The sequence below is a fragment of the Engystomops pustulosus genome, chromosome 7 (genome assembly GCF_040894005.1).
Source record: "Engystomops pustulosus chromosome 7, aEngPut4.maternal, whole genome shotgun sequence".
Taxonomy (NCBI): Eukaryota; Metazoa; Chordata; class Amphibia; order Anura; family Leptodactylidae; genus Engystomops; species Engystomops pustulosus.
This window is the reverse complement of record NC_092417.1, coordinates 46,548,746-46,567,014: the sequence shown is the minus strand read 5'-3', so window position 1 is coordinate 46,567,014 and position 18,269 is coordinate 46,548,746. Positions and strand designations below refer to the sequence as shown.

General features: G+C 41.8%; 1 protein-coding gene across 4 annotated transcripts in view; it reads left to right on the top strand.

Annotated features, from left to right (window-relative positions):
* The first annotated feature begins 2,109 nt into the window (after window positions 1-2,109).
* ARMH4 (armadillo like helical domain containing 4) overlaps window positions 2,110-18,269 on the top strand; it is a 115,602-nt gene continuing 99,442 nt past the window's right edge. The window contains exon 1 of one of the 4 annotated variants that reach the window (XM_072115767.1): window positions 2,110-2,326. The gene's annotated coding sequence lies outside the window, so the exon portion shown is untranslated. Of the gene's footprint in view, window positions 2,327-10,736; window positions 10,827-18,269 lie in introns of those variants that run through there. The other 3 variants (XM_072115766.1, XM_072115764.1, XM_072115765.1) reach the window with 3 other exon arrangements.

Here is an 18,269-nt window from a genome sequence, read left to right as displayed (position 1 = left end):
GAGTTTACCAAGCACACCCAAATTGAGCGACCTCAAATCAAAAAAGGTCTGAGTGTCAGAAAAGGACCAATATTGTGGCACCAACTCTTCATACATTTGGCGCATAAAAAGCAGCAAGGGTGAAATAGATTCAGGCAAAAAACTGTTGGAAAGCCAATAATGAATGCCCCCTATCTATCTAGTATAAGTGCTGAAAGCTCCATACAATGGGGGGCAATTATCAATTGTGGTGCATGGTCCGTTTTTTTTTTTTTGGCAAAAGAATTGTGCCATAATTTACAATGGGATGTTAGATTGTGGAGCAAGGGGTTAATGAATGGGAGCAGGGCCAAAAAGGGTAAGAACTGTCTCCACATTCATGATGGTGAAATAGAGCTCTGTAGACCAGCTTTTTGGTGCGCCAAAAATTGTGTCAGAATTTCAAAGATGTGCCCAAATTGTGCGCCCAAAATAAAAAAGAGTGAGTGTTGGAAAAGCACAAATATTGTGGTGCAGACACTTCATAAATAACATAAAAAAAAACAGAGAGGTTGGCACCACTAATCAAATAAATTAAGCAATTGTGCAGGTGAGATTCAGTAAATAATAATTAATTTTCAAACCCGTGAGGAAGGTGCAGCAATACGCGTGGTGCATTTTACCAATAACCCCCTCATCATTCATTTGTACTTTCTAGACTTTGGTAATGTATACTTATACATTTATAATAATAATAATTCTTTATTTATAAAGTGCACACAAATTACACAGCGCTGCACAGAGCTTGCCAAATCAGTCCCTGTCCCCAATGGGGCTCACAATCTAATCACCCTACCAGTATGCTTTTGCTGTGTGGGAGGACCCGGAGGAAACCCACGCAAACACAGAGAGAACATACAAACTTTTATTTGTTAAACTTGCATTTTTTCTTTGATAATGTATATTACCATTGTATATTATATTGTATATTTATTGCAGGGGATTGTCGGGTAACCACCCATGTGACAAGTGTTGTGTCCATGCCAGTTGGTTATTGGTGCTGGGAGATCAAAATAATGACTTGCATTTTAATTGTTTTTAACATATATTGTTTGCTGGATACTGAAATAAATGGAATAATTATTTACTGTAGTTCGCCTGCCTACAATATTTTTGTTTTACTTTTTGATACGCGACACTTCATAAATAAGGCGCAACAGGCGCACAGACAAAACTGTTGTAAACTCAATGATAAATTCCCCCAATGTATCAGCTATAAATATAATCGGAATATTTAGTTGCAGCGATTTAACAATAACATAATAATACATCTGTATCTGTATAGTGCCATCATATTCCACAGCGCTGTACAGATCACGGGGACATATATAGAGAAAATAAGACATTACAGAGTAATAACATAGTCAGAGGATAGAATAGGAATGAGGCCCCTGCTTACAAGAGCTTACAATCTATGAAGAAGAAGAGGAATAAAGAAGCATCATTGCTTTTTTGAGGATAAGATTAAAAAGGCTAGGTAGATGGACACACAAGTCTGAATAATACCGCTAGTTGTTATCACCCAGCTTTCCAAGACTCCAGAAAGTCAATTTAACCTATTAATGTAACACTTTGTAATTGCATTAGGTATTTTACACAATAAGAAATAACCACAAATCTGAATAATGCCGCCAGTTTTTTATCACCCAGCTTTCCAAAACTCCAGAAAGTCAATTTAACCTATTCATGTAACACTTTATAATTGAATTAGGTATTTTTACACAATAAGAAAAAACAACAATGTTGCAACCCTGCTAAATACTTACCATAACCTTACCAGAAACAAAACAAGTAGCAGAACAGCTTCTCGGCAGCATAACCTCCTGTTTCTTAGATATATTTTTTATTATTTGAAGGGTAAAGCTAAACCAGGCTTGAATAGATTTATGCACTAATATTCCTCTTTTAGTGTACATAAATGTGCATGGATAGGAAATAGATACTATGACCTGTGACATTGCACATTCACCATCAGTAACATCCCATCTAAGACCGGAGTGGACCCCCCCTGCACCCCTTCAGCTCCTGCTGTGACTACATCTGCAGACTGGAATGAATGGTGTGGGCATGGAGGGAGGAGGGCTGCGCATGCGCGTCACTAGAATGGGGCTGTCAGATTGATGTGTGTGCTACCTGCCCCTCTCCGGAGAATAGCACCAGCCTGGGCGGGTCCATCACTGGAGAGCAGAGAGGGAGATCAATAGCAGCCTCTGATCGTTAGCAGGGCAGCCCTGGATGCATGGAGAGGATGCTGATCACAGGACATGACTGATGCCAAGGGCTCACAGGCTGCACTGAACACTGGCTGGTAAGGGTCCTTCTCATGCTGTCACCTTTACTATTGTTTGTTTTGATTGTATAAGGATGGGCAAATGCCATAATACCAGCTCTGATCTTGCATTGCCCATTGCAACCCTGAGCACATGAACAGCAAGTCATAGCAGCAATGTTTACCAGGTTATGTGACAATTTGCATGTTTCTATGGAGCAGGCTGGAATATATGATGTCAAGGATGGGACCTGCTGCAGGGTGGCACCTTGAACTTTCATATTATGTGTCATTTACAGGAATACATCTGTGATTTATTTAATTTATTTACCTTCCTGTTAAATAGTAAGCAAATGGTTCTATGATATTCAAACAATAGCTGATACATTGTATCAGATCGATTGTGGATGCATAGAATATCCTAAAATAAGAAAAAGACCGTTCTTTTTTGTTGTTTCATAATGGGAAAGCTGGGTAACTACTTAAAGACCACTAATATCTCTCCACTCAACTTTCCAACACTCCTGAATATAAGATAACATAATAATATAATAAAACATATTCTGCAGTGCTTTACAAATCGGGGCTATGTACACAGGCACATATAGACATTGCACAGTAATAGCTTTATAAATTGATATAACAACAGGGGTGAGGGCCCTAATAATTTATTAAGAAGAAGGGGGGTGACACAAAAGGTTAAGGTCTGCTTTACTATTTCCCATATATAATATTATTGGAATATTCTTGTTATGGTGAAATGTTCATTCACTTAAAACACCAACATATTCTGTAGTGCTGCACAAAAAGTCCACAGACATAACCAAAGTGACATTTTCCAACGCAAATATATATTTTTATGAATATATATATACCTCTTTTACAGACTCTAAATGAAATATGTGAAAATGTGACAATGGCTGCAATCTGGAAAAACTTGTCTATGTTTGCAGCTACTGTACCAGAAATACTTGTAGTATGACTGCCCACATCACCACCCGGGGGCTCACTGCTTTTCTTACTAGATTCACAGTAAAAACACTTTGGACTTTATGAACACTATAGAAGTTCCATATAACTAAATACTATTTCCTCTTAAAGGGGTTTCATAATTTGCATCCCCACTCAAGATTTCCCCTCTATGAGAAAAAGCTGTGTACTGATGAGGTCACTGTAATGGTTGACACAAAACTTTCCTAAAGCCCTGAACAGAAAACCTGCTTAGTTGTACATTTATGTGAAGTGTAATGCAAAGTGTATTACTAGATTAACCTTTCACAAGTATAATATAGCTTAGTTACTACTACAGTGTGGTGTGTGTTTGCTGTCACTCAGCTTTTCCATGAACATTTGACCAGTTTTCTCATGACTGACCTGAACACGACTTATGACAATATGGCTATTTAGTTCTTCATGAGAAAGGGTGCTAGGCTGTCATAAAGCCACATCCATATTTTTAATCCAATACAATGACAGCAGAGGGAGATTACACCAGATTACATGTAAAGGAGGTCTGTTTTATGAATGCTTGTGGTGGGATGTTTAATTAAAGGGATGTTTCTGCCAGAAGTTTTTATCACCTTTTTAAGTGTTTATTTATGCATTGTAACACAAAACATAATATACAACAATAGCAATCAAGAAAAAGTAATAACATGCAAACACATGAGGGGCCACTGGGAGGCTAAATAGAAGAGAGAGGGACAAAACTTTAAGTGGTAAATTAGTGGGGGTCCAACTACTGAGATCCACATTGATGACTTTAACAGAAGACCCAAATTCCTTGTACCACTAAGCAGCAAAACTTCTATAGCAGTGGTGGCGAACCTATGGCACGGGTGCCAGAGGTGGCACACAGAGCCCTCTCTATGGCCACTCTCGACATCAACCCACCGCAGGACTCAAGGCCTCTTGCAGTCCCAGGCAGCCCAGGACCCTAGAAGGAAGCAACAATGATAACAAAAGCTTTTTATCCTTCTTTCTACTGTATTGGTGTCCTCAGGTGCTTATACAATTTAAACATGTGACAGAGCAGGGAGTAATAAGTTACTGTTTAAATTGTCGCATCTGCACTTTGTGAAAAATATGTGGGTTTTGGATGTAGTTTGGGCACTCTGCATCTAAAAGGTTTGCCGTCACTGTTCTATAGTATGGAATTAGTAGTGTGTATGCTCAAGTACTGCTTCACTAAAACCTCCCCTTCTTTGGTTGGGGGAACAGGAGATCCAAAATCCCAATTCTGGTTATTGTTGAAGGTTCCATAAGTTGGATACAAACATATCTAACACCTTTCCTGTAATTAAAGCACCTGCATGAATACCTATTACATATGTATTTAACTTACTATAAGCAATATATATAGATTTTAATATATGAGCAGGGATTATAGGACATCAGCTAAATGCAACTTGAATACAACCTAATAATCATCATTGTGGGCACCATAATTCTGGTTGTAAACATGGATTGTGCTGCCATCCTAATGCATTCTGTATGGGGGACCACTGATCAGCATCTTTGTTACGGTCTTTTAACTCTGTGCCATTTGACATGTTGCTTCTATTGTTGCCTAATGCTCGGTCTGTGTTACGTGGCCCTAAAGTAGCCTATACATTTGAAAGGGGTTGTACACTTTACATCAAGTTTCTTTTAATGTGTGGGAGGTGCAGGATATTAAGTCATTTACCAATATACATTCACCACTTTCTTGATATGTAAAGTTAAACCTCCTGTCTTCTACTTCGTCAGCCAGAAATTCCTGTCTATAAAATGGCCGCAGATTTGTGATCTCTAACTGTGCATGACCAATCTCCAATTCATGAATACATAAGGTCCTGGAAGGTGGACAGTAGTCATGAACATTTAGAGATCACATGACCCTCCCATCTACAACCATTTTATGGACAGGAATAACTGATAAGACTGATAAAGTAAAAGCAGGGCTGATTCTAGCCCTGTTGCTGCCTAAGGTGACAATGTTCAGGAGGACTTACAACTTCTTCCGGAAATGGTTTATCATTGTTGAATTTGTTGTCTTCAGCTCCTGGCAGCATATTTCCACACTGCACTCATAAAAATACCACATTCACTGTTACATGGATAACATGCTTATAATATATATATACCCCCACAACACAACTGACAACTCACAGTTTCCCCCCCATTTAGAAAATCCACTGTGTGTGGCCCTCCTAATGTATTAAAATCTATACTATAAACTATCATATTGTATAGGGCTTCACAAAGAGATTTTCGACTGCCAGATGACGTCACCGGCAGTCTGAGTGAGCACAAGGCCGACCCAGCTATGTTAAGAAGAATGGGGATGTGCATGTATTATCAGCCCCCGGAGCCAGGAGATGCTCTGGTGACGTAAACCTGAGCGCCTCCGGCTCATTAGCATGTTGTATAAAGCTTTTATTTAGTGAAATCACAATGTCCCAAGATTTAATAAAAACAGTATTGGACAGAATACATCCTGGTGAGTAAGTACATTACTGTATTGGACTTTACCATGAGTATTTCTGGTGGTAGATGTCCTTTAACTAAAATCTGACCCCCATATAAGACCCTTTAGCCACAGTTTAATTAAAGTCCTCTATATACCGATCCTCTACATTTAATATATAAAGTAAACCATATTCAGCTCCAACACCAGTTTCCTATATACAGTTTCCCCCCATTGAATTTATATACAGCTTTCTACATACAGACCCCTACCCCAAGTATAAATATATACACCACCCTATATGCAGTGTAATTATATACAGTACTAGCTGTAGCTCCTGGCATTGCCTAGGATAGTAAATAACTGCTCTTAGCTACAACAAAATAGAATGGGTTAACAAAAATATTTATAATATCTATACACTGTCTCTTTCAGTGACTGTTTTTGTCGCTGGCAGTCTCATTTTAGTGAGACTGTTGCCACCAGTCTCATTTTAGTGAATGTCTTTTGCCAGCAGTCTCTTTCAGTGACTGTTTGTCGTCGGCAGTCGCTTTCAGTGACTGCCTGTCGTCGGCAGTCTCTATCAGTGACTGTCTGTTACCAGCAGTCTCATTTCAGTGACTGTCTGTCACTGTCAGTCTCTTTCAGTGACTGTCGGTCGCCGGAAGTCTCATTTCAGTGACTGTCTTCCACAAGCAGTCTCATTTCTGTCGTCAGCACTCTTATTCCAGTGACTTTCAGTCTCTGGCACTCTCATTCTAGTGACTCTCATTCCACCGGCAGTCTCATTTCAGTGACTATCTGTCATCGGCACTCTTATTCCAGTGACTGTCTCTGGCACTCTCATTCCAGTGACTGTCTGTCGCTGGTAGTCACTTTCAGTGACTGTCTGGCGCCAGAACTCTCTTTCCAGTGACTGTCTAAGACACTCTCATTCCAGTGACTGTCTCCGACTGTCACTTTGTCTATGGGGAGATTTAAAAGACATTACCTGAACCAGGAGGCTTTACTTTTTAAGGCTATATGAGGTTTTATTAGGCTATATACATTTTAAAGGAAATCTACTATTTCTTTTTATGCATTATGAAAAAACAATTATAAAATTATGATAATGAGGCTCTGTCTTTCCTGTGGCTACCCTGACACTTCACCACACCCAAATTCCAAATTTCCTTTAACTCTTCTCGGACTGTAGACGTCAGCGGCCTCTAGCCGGAAATCTTGTAAAAGAAGTAAATTTTTTTTTTTTTTTTTTAAAGTGAAGATGTTCCCCAGGGGTCTTTTATGACCTCATGGGGACATATAAAGTAAAAACACACACACAAAAATATTAATAAATATTTATAAAAACACATTTACATTTCCCCATATAATAAAAAACTAAATCCCCGCTACACTACAAAAAGCATTGCCATAGTCGCCCTGTTTGCCCGAGACTATACATATTATATATCAAAACAACCGAAATTAAATACGGAATTCATTAATAATGTTCATTTTTAGTTAATTTGAAAATAAAAAAAAAGTACTATAAATTACAAAGAAAGCCATTTTTCCACTTTTGGCCCCAAATAAAAATGAAAAAAAAAATTTTACTTTTATTACCTTTTTAGCTAGCTGAAAAAAACACCACAAAAATTTTTGAATGTAGCACAAAAAAAAATGTTACGGCCCTTTAATCAGCGCTTACAAAAATTTGCTAAAAATGCCCGGTCACTAGAGCCTTTTCACGGGGCGTAAAGGGTTAATTAAGCGGTGCAGAACTTTTAACAGATGTATATTGGTAAATTGCATGGCCCATACAGATGAATGGGCTGTAAAAACGTATGCACCAAATATACATTATGGGGAACCCCACACCTCAGATTGGATGGTTAGTCTATGGCGTCTTTGTGTTAGTGAAGCTCTTGCACTTATGTTCAATATATAATCAATTGTATCCAGTCTGAATCTCCACAAAGGCTATTCAGTATATATTTTATGTGCAGGGGGAGAGGGTCCTGAGTCCCCAAAGACTGACATTTAAGCAGCAAGATTGTTATTAATCTCATATTATAGCAGTGCAGGCATAAGATTATTTGGAGATGTTTACGTAGGAACTAGGACTGAAATAGGGACCACCTTCAGCGATGACTTCCCAACATGACATCATGTGTCAGGTCAGAATACTGCAGCCCACTGCTATAATACATAAAGATGTCACTTTCTAATTGATAGACTCGCTTTCCTCCAGTAAAGTCAGATATTATAATGAATGCCATCATATAATTAATCTCCTTGTCCTTGTGGATAATCTTTTACAAAGTGACATATTAGCTGTACCAACTGGGAAATAGCGGAATGTGGTGCCGCTTGACTCTCATACAATTTACTGTCTTTGGCAGATCCAATCATGGGTACGCGAGTTGTCTCTTCAGAATTAACCTCTTCTGTATCAGGCAAACTGCTGAATGCCATTGAAACGGACCTTAGCCCTTTATACGCCTTATGTTTGTTAGCTTATTCCATTGTTCAATTCCTTCTATTCTCTCTGTTATGAGCTGATTAAGACTAGGGAGAGGCTGAATGTAGTCTCCAGCAAGAGGGCACAGAGAAGTCTATCATTGCTGTTTTACTTCTTGTATTTCAGGTCCAGAGAACTTCCACAAACAATTATATATATAGGTGGTATTTATATCAGTAGTATTTTGGATAGGTCATAAATATCAGATTGTGGGGGTCCGACATCCTGCAATCCGATGATCAGCTGCCATAGACCCTGGCTATGCACATGGCACAGGGCTGGAAGCTTAAGTGCATAGAAGCTAAGCTGCAGTACCATAGCATGGCCACTATACAGTGTATTGAGCTGTCTGTTACTGGCACCATACTCTGTGCTCACCCTACATCAAATGGCAACGAAATGGTTGATTACCTTGGTTCAGACATTAAAGGAAATCTACCAGGAAAATCAAGCCTGATAAACTAGGAACACTTGCTCAAAGATCCAGGCACTGTGACTACGGTAATCTTTGTTATCCATGGCCTCCTTCCAGAGCCCCTCCGTGCTGCAGCTTCACAGGCTGTTATCCCCCCCCCCCCCCTCCTGCTCACTCAGCATTTCCCCTCTCCCTGCTGTAGTCTCGCACATTGAGAGGGGAAAGTGCTTGTGCACAGTTTAACAGCATGTGAAACTTCAGCAGGAGATCTATTAAAGCCCCCCCTCAGAGCCCTTCTGACTCATTTGCATAATTTTAAAGCTGATATTAGAAGGAATGAGGCTGTGGATAAATTATATAAGAAGATTACTACAGTCATGGTGCATGGATCTATGAGTAAGTGCCCCTGGTTTATCAGGCTTGGTTTTCATGGTAGGTTTGGTAGATTATACATAATCTGTAGGACATGAACTGGACAGCCAATTTTTATATAACATAAATACCACTTACAGAAGCACTCCAACATCTTTGAAAGAATACTCATATCAGACTGAATACAAGGTACAGGTATATTGTGTATTGTATGTAACACATTTTAATCTCAGTTACTGTATTGGACATAACACCAGCCTATTTATTTTATCTGGAATGTCCCTTTAGTATTTAACTGAATTGGATATTCAAGATTAACAAAATTAAGTTTGGGACAATGTATAACAAGAAACTCTACTATACTTGGCTTACTAGCTACAGTAAAGGTCCTTCAACTAGGCTAGACAAGTGTAAGGGGATTAAGAGTAACTACAGTGGTAGCAGTTGTAGCAGCTGCTATGGGGCCCAAAGTGTCAAGGGGCCCCGACATCTGACCTGACACACTAAAGACTGGAGGCTATGCAACATTACATACATATAATGCTGCACATTGCATGAAAGGACTAGGGATCTATCATCTCTATTTCTTGCCGTGTACTTCCTCCATGTGGTCAGCAACTATTGGAAGAGATCTATGTAAGTGTATGAATGTAAATATCAGTGCATAAATGTGTGCGTATAAGTGTATAAATGTGTGTATTTGTGTAAGAGTGTAACAATCTGTGTGTATACAAGTATGGATATTTTTGGTAGTAACTTCAGGCTGGGCTGGTAAAGATGGAACTGAATACAAATTGTGGACCTCTGCACAGTGGCTTAGTCTCCTGACTTGCCCAGGGTGTCAGGCATTGGCCTGAGACACCTCTGTTTCCTGGCATTATGACACTGGCTGGTGCAGCACAGGCAGATGCTGCACACTTCTCTGCTTGCTTTGCTGACTTGTGCTCAAAGATGAAGTCTCTGACTCTAATAAGAACCTCTTGGGTCTCCCTCTGTGCTCCCGCCCACTAGGGGTTTTTATACTCTCCTGGTCAGGTGGCAGCACCATCCAACCAGCTTCCAGTTTGCTTTACAATAGTAGAAATTATATTATTGGTTGATAACATTTCACATGTTACCCCTTGCCTTAAAACATAGAAAACTTGGAGGAACCAGCTCACCTTGCTCCTTGAGTGTTGAGTGAGGCACAGGCCACCCCTCTGCTGGGGTATACGTATACTTGTAGCACCAAAAATCCAAGGTCCAGCCACGCTCCAAACAATTGAAAAACTTTGTTCTTTATTGAGGCATTAAATAGCAGTACAGAAAATCCACTTGTAGCAGACACATCACGGCTTACGCGTTTCGGACAGGTGTACTGTCCTTAATCATAGCTAACAACTAACAGAACATGCAAACATTTATACTTAAAAATTGACCCTAGGCTCTGCCCCCAAACTTCCGATTCCAACCCTGGCATGGAAAATGACCTCCGTAATCAATAAATGTATATTACGAGAAATTTATAACACGATCTCATAATTCAAACCCCCATATAGCATAAAGCATTTAAAACATTGATCAAGAATGTCTTGTATTAGACCTCCGGGATCGCTGCAACAAACAAATGAGACAATGATTATCACATGTTCGGAACGGTCACGTGATCGGAGGCATGGTCAGCTGATGCATCTCCTAGGAAACAAGACGCTGACCATCGCAGATGGAGAAATAAATAATGGAGAGGTCCGTTCGGCTTCGCGGTGAGGATCAATGTAAAAGATGTGATTGGAAGCGGGGGAACACACACCTTCGGTACGAGGTAAGTCACACGCGGCTTCCTGTTAGGACCGTCGACCGACACCGCGTGGCCGAAGGGGTATAGTGCAAGATGGGTAGAAATCTAAAAAGTACAAAGGAAAATAATTAAAATGCAGTAAGATTGTTAAACTCTAGTGCAATTAAAATGCATAAACGGACTTATAACTGAGCGGAAAAATTGATGGAAAGAGGAGGGGAAGGAAAGAGAGGGGGGGGGGGGGGCAGGGAGAAAGGAAACTGATTTTACCGGAATAACTAATAGTGATACATTAGTTGTCTCCTTGAATTTAAGCCATGAGGGAAACATGTTCCTAAAGAAAAAATCCAAAAAGCCTCTCTATTTGCCAGTCTGGCTCCTAAATTTCCACCTCTGCTCTGTTTTTTAATTAGGTGTTGGGCGAGCTGATATCACCTTTATGTATCTGAATGAAGTGTTTTGATGCACCCGATAGGTTGCGACCTACTGGGTTGGATATATCATAAAGATGTTCAGTGAACCTAGTTTTAAATTTACGTGTAGGGTGTCCAATGTACATCAAGTTGCACTTTGATTGGAAAGCATTTTTGGCCAGCACTGTCAGAAAAAGATTTCTTCTTATTAGAAGCAAACTTACACGTAGTGCACCTGGTTGCTCCACATTTATAAAACCCTTGTGTGGATAACCATGTTTGTTTGGTCTCTGAACTGTACAATGATGGTGACAATAAATTGCCAAGACTTTGACCCCTCTTTGATACAATTCTGCAACCTCCATCAAGAATCTGCTCCAGGATAGAATCTGACTTCAGAAGTGAAATGTGTCGATGAACAATATCAGAAATAGCCTTGAATTTTACTTTTTTAATTTTTAATTTAATTTTCCTTTACTTTTTACTTACCAGGAAGTGCCTTCAAGCTGCAATTACTAAATTTTCCATGTTGCAGACCTCCTGGTGAGGTGCTCAATCCCACCAGGTAGCTACTGGCATGGAGAAGGGCATTTTCGCAACACCGACCTATCCCATGCATTGGCAGGAGTGTTGCATATTTTATGCATTTCACCTATTTTCTGTGAGCGTAAGCATCTTGTTAAGCTATATCTAGCCATAGGACATTATCCACTAACTATCTGTTAGGTCCCCTACACACAGTCATATTCAGTTTGTAAAATTAGATTATATGTCAACATCTCAGCTAATGACTTTCATATTTAGCAATTACTAAGGCCTCCTTCTCATGGGGGCATATTCAGAGAAAACTGCCTGTGGACCTGGACTCCTAAAATCATGGATTTTACATCAATCCAGTATGCTTCTGTATTTTTTAGTTGCACATTTAAAGGGTTGTCCAGGCTTTTTCTTTAACAGAGGCCATGGGTGGTGCGAAAACAAAAAAGAAGCTATACTTAGCTTTCTTCCAGCATTCTGGCCCAGCAATGAGTCTCCCGGTGTATATGTGAAGGTTTATATGTGATGTCACAACCGGATTGCGCTCATGCTCCAGGTCATGGCGCAGGCAGAGGCTATAGCCAGGGTCATGGCGTCACCTCTGAGCCTATATTTCTTATGGAAACTAGGGATGGAAACTTTGGACAGGCTACCTTTGAAAAATCTATTACTCTAAAGCAGGGGTGGCAAACTCATTTTCCGCGGGACCACTTCAGTCTTGTGGTTGCCTTAAAGGGCCTGAATGTAATTTTATTATTGTATAAATACTCAAGCTGTTCAGTAGTTACATTTATACCGCATTACCACTACAATCAGCCATTTGAGGGCAATTATAAAGCTCAACATATTCTTAAATGACCTCGCCATGGCAAATGTGCCCCCCAAACAGCAGCCACTGACCCCACAGCAGCCACAGTTCCCCCCACAGTTGCAAGAGTGCTCCCCAAAGTTGCCACATTGCCCCTCACAGCTACCACAGAGCCCCCCACAGATGCGACAGTGCCCCTATAGTAGCCACAGTGCCCACCACAGTTACCACATTGCCCTGCACAGCTGCCGCAGTACACCCATAGTAGTCAGTGACCCAACAGTAGCCACGGTGCCGCCCCACAAGAGCCACAAACACAGTCCACCCCATTATAGTCACAGTGCCCCCATAGTAGACACAGTGCCCCCACAGTAGTCACAGTGCCCCCCTACAGTAGCTACACTGCCCCCACAGGTGTCAGAATGCACACCACATGTGGAAAGGTGAGTACCATGGTTACCCTTCCCCGTTGCTGTGCTCCTGACAAGCGTAGCAAAAAGGGTAGGGAGCTGGGCCGCATAACACAAGGCCGTGGGCTGATTTAGGCCTGTGGGCCTTGTATTCGACATCTGTACAAGGGGCCTTACATATATATATATATTTTATAATATATTTAAATATAATATATAATATAAATATCAAATATAATATATTTAAACATGTAAGAAGAGTGGTGACTGCCTACTGTCAACCTTCTTTACCAAGGGGATTTAAGGGGATAGACCCATTAGCAGATTAAGACTGCCATTGGCCCTGGGCTGTATGAACATTAAAGCCCCTACAAGTCTTGAATTCACTTCCTACATTCTTAGAGAATGGAGGATACGTCCCTTCTGCCTGCTTCAAATCTGCGGTTTCAGGACCCTTGGCGGGCCTTTAAAGGTCCTGAAATGGCTCTTGTGCACATGTGTATTGAGAGCAGGAACAGATATATGAAGATTTAATGGGTGAAGGTCATGGTCAAATTTGGCAGGTGGTTTGGTGGCCATGGGCCCCCTAGAAGGCTTGGGCTTCTACCACTCAATACCCCTATATTATAATCCACTACTGGGTAGACCTTCAGTGGGTTGTGTTCTGTAGTTGGCAACTCAACATTAACATGTAAAATGTGGAATGCCCTGATGGTCCTCCCTCCCCTATATAGCATGTTTTATTGTGATAATAATAATCTTAATTTATATTGCATGATCATATTCCATATTCCATTCATATTCTTTCCATTGCCCTTTACAAATGATAGGTGACATATACAAATAAAATAAGACATTAGAGAGCACAAATATAGTTACCGTATATACTCGTGTATAAGCCGGCCCAAGTATAAGCTGAGACCCCTAATTTTTCCACCAAAAACTGGGAAAACCTATTGACTCGAGTATAAGCCAAGGGTGGGAAATGCATTGGTCACAGCCCCCCCCCCCAGTACATAGCCAGCAAGCCCCCAGTAGTATATAGCCAACCAGCTCCCAGTAGTATATAGCCAGCCAACCCCCATGTAGTATACAGCCAGTCTGCCCCCTGTAGTATACAGCCAGCCTGCCCCCTGTAGTATACATCCAGCCTGCCCCCTGTAGTATACAGCCAGCCTGCCCCCTGTAGTATACAGCCAGCCTGCCACCTGTAGTATACAGCCAACCTACCCCCTGTAGTATACAGCCAACCCAGCCTGCCCCCTGTATTATACAGCCAGCCCCCTGTAGTATACAGCCAACCTGCGCCCTGTAGTATAAAGCCAGCCCAGCCTGCCCCCTGTAGTATACAGCCAGCCCAGACAGCCCCCTGTAGTATACAGCCAGCCCAGCCTGCCCTCTGTAGTATACAGCCAACCCAGCCTGCCCCCTGTAGTATACAGCCAGCCCCCTGTAGTATACAGCCAACCTGCCTTCTGTAGTATGAAGCCAGCCCAGCCTTCCCCCTGTAGTATACAGCTAGCTCAGCCTGCCCACTGTAGTATACAGCCAGCCCAGCCTGCCCCCTGTAGTATACAGCCAGCCCAACCTGCCCCCTGTAGTATACAGCCAGCCAGCCTGCCCCCAGTAGTATACAACCAGCCCAACCTTCCCCCTGTAGTATACAACCAGCCCAACCTTCCCCCTGTAGTATACAGCCAGCCCAGCCTGCCCCCTGTAGTATACAGCCAGCCCAGCCTGCCCCCTGTAGTATACAGCCAGCCCAGCCTGCCCCCTGTAGTATACAGCCAGCCCAGCCAGCCCCCTGTAGTATACAGCCAGCCCAGCCTGCCCCCTGTAGTATACAGCCAGCTCCCTATTGTACACAGCCTGCCAGCTCCCTATTCTTACCCTCCGGCGGCCTGATGTAAGCGCGGCTCCTCTTCTGTCTTCCCAGCGGCTCCTTTTCTTTTTTCGGTCTTCTGTGCAGCCGGCAGGAACTCGGCCATGTTATCTTCCTGGTCAACGCATACTATGACGTCATCAGTGGCCGCATCAAAGTATGCGCCGGCCAGTTAGATAACATGGCTGCATCCCTGCCAGCTGAACAGAAGACCGAAGAAAGAAGAGGAGCCGCGGGGAAGACAAAAGAGGAGCCACGCTGAGCATTCCGACCGGCGGAGGGTGAGTATATAACTTTATTTTTTTAATTGACTCGTGTATAAGTCGAGGTGTGGTTTTTTAAGCACATTTTATACACGTGTATATACGGTATATTGAACAATAGGAGTGAGGGTCCTGCTCGCAAGAGCTTACAGTCTTTCTTGGACTGAAGAGAGAAGAACTGAGAGAAGAGTGAGTGCCATTCATGTTTGTTTACAGGGGCACAGTAGCCGTGCACAGGGGGCTTCCGGTCCGCGCTGTGGCCGGCTCCTCCCATCTGTCCCTATCTCTCAGCGTTGTAAGCGCTGGATGATGGTGTCGGATGGGAGCTTCCAGCCGGCCGGAAGCTCCCTGTGCGCCCTTGTAAACAAACCGGTGCACAGATCAGACGGACCGCGGCACGGGACATCAGCAGCGCCGGAGGATGTAAGTACACGTTTATTATTTTTAAATATCCAGGCCCCAGCCTGGCCCTAAATTTTCCTAAACTCAGATAACCCCTTTAATCCTGGTTCGTATAACAATCCAACATTTTTAAAATCCAACAGTCACAGAGGCCAAAAAAATTTTGACTCGGGTTACAATTATAAAGTATACAGTTCCTACTTACATACAAATTCAACTTAAGAACAAACCTACAGAACCTACCTTGTAAGTAACCCCGGGACTGCCTGTAATGAGATGTTTATAGTACTAGTTGTATCATACTGGGAAAAGAGTCCATATAGGCCCTATAAGACTTCTTGGTCCATATGCAACTGTACTTTCAGCTTCCCCTTAAAGAGAACCCGTCATGCAAAATAACCCCCTAAACTAAATATATTTTCATAAACTGCCATTAGAGAGCATTGTCTCTATCCCTTAATTGTCCCTCTACATGCCAGTAAACCTAAGCAATGAGGTCCTAAAGCTGTATGCAAATGACCTGTGAAATGTCCAATGAAGCATTAGCATATTCAAGCTGTCCACTCTATTCATGAGTGGGAGGTACAGCCACACCCCCAGTGCTTGACTGACAGCCTGTATAATGGTGTGAGGCTGTATAATGATGTGCTTCCTGGTGCTGGTGGCCACGCCCCCTGCAGCCTGTGTGTGCATGTGTGTGTGTTTAGGAGAGATACAGCAGCTCCAGGCAGCCATGTTACCACAGATTCATGTGTAGCTGATGTCTGTGTCTCTCACCTGTATATTAGGAGGATGCAGCATGTCAGCAGATACACTAGCAATGCTTTACTATACATTACACACAGACATGAGCAGGGGGAGGAGAGGGGAGGGGTAACAGCAGTGACATCACTGCCTCTGACCATGTGACCAGCCTCATTTACATGATAAAAAATAGATGATTTTACAATGATTAATGTATGAAATAACTAGATAAAGGCTGGGATGGGATCCTTGTGAGCTGCTCCAACAGGTAAAGGTGACAGGACAAGTGACACAGACCTGATGACAGGTGTCCTTTAAGTTAATCCCCCATGTGTAAACATTTTGAGGAGACTGATCCCACCTTGTCGCATCCGGATACATCAAGAGGCTTAGGAAGTGGTTGGATGAGGCATTTTAGCTCTTCTTGAAGCTCTCTGCTTTCCCTACTGTGACCAGCACCTGAGGAAGACTATTCCACAGATCCACAGTTCTTACAGTGAATAAGCATTTCCTACTTTATTACCAGACGCAGACAGTGCCCTCTTGTCTTTTCATTTGAGTTAACCTGGAACAACTTTTCACCATATTTTTTGTATGAAACATTCATATATTTATATAAATTCATCATGTCCCCTCTTAGTCGTCTCTTTTTGAGATAAAATAAATCTAATTGCTTTAATCTTTCCTCATACATGAGACCCACCATACCCTTCAGCATTTTAGTGGCTCTTCATCGTACCCTCCCCAGCTCCAGGGCCTCCTTTTTATGGACTGGTGCCCAGAACTATACGGCATATACCAGGTGAGGGAGAACCAATGCTTTGTACAGTGGTAATATTACACCCTGAGAGTCCATACCTCTTTTGATACATGACAAGATATTGCATTCTTTAGATGTCCATAGTAAACCAAGACTTTTGTTTTTTATAACAAGAGTCTGGAATCACACCCCTCTCCAAATTCCCTAAACTGCAGCTTTCTATCTGACCTATGCAAATGCTAGGGAAATACAGTAGTTGGAGCAGACTCCAGGATACAAGGGGATAACAGCCTCTTCATGGGTTGCGGATCGCACTTTTGTTGGACTGTTCGCCATTTTTGGGATTTACGCAGCTTTGACAGTTCTCCAGCAATAACCGCTTCTCTGTTTTCTCTATTCCTGTAGTAGATGATCTGCATGTTATTACAGCTCAGTCCTGTTCACACTAGATGTAATACCTAGTACAGCCACTATTATAAGTAAAGGCATATGGCAACAAAATGACATTCACTAGAGTGCTAAAGCCCCTTCAACCAGCCGCTCAAACATTCCAGCTCAGGCATCTCCCCTGCAATGGCATTATGTACTTTAACATGGTGGTCATGTAGATAGGTAGTTATCTATGTAATGTAACAATGGCTTTAGTCTTCCAGAATGTGAGTCTCTCTCTCATAACAGGTCTCTGTATAATTAATAAAATGATGATGGAAGGGTGTCTTCTGTACATGTATCCCATGTGACCGTTCACCTTCCATTTCTAGTTTCCTTTATTCCACAGCTGAAAAGTGGCGGTGTGAACTTAGCCTAATACCCTAATAGTGCATTTACCGTATTTTTCGGACTATAAGGCGCACCATCAATAAATGCCTGCTAAATTGTCTAAGTTCATGTATAAGGCGCACCGGATTAAAGGCGCACCTGATTATAAGGATGAATGAACAGCAGGTGGCAGACCTGTGCACAGTTCAAGGCAGCTGTTGTCTGTAAGTAGGGTTCATATATAAGGCGCACTGGACTATAAGGCGCACCTTTGATTTCTGAGAAAATCAAAGGATTTTTTGTGCGCCTTATAGTTTGAAAAATACGTTAATCTTCATGAGAAAGCCCTACACTTTAAAGCATATAAAAGATTTAGCAAAACCTATGAACTTTTTCTCGGAATAGAAACATTGCTTTATTTTCATATAGAAATACATGTATTACCCTGGGTAAAGTTAGCATGCTACATTCCTAGTCCTCTTAGATAGT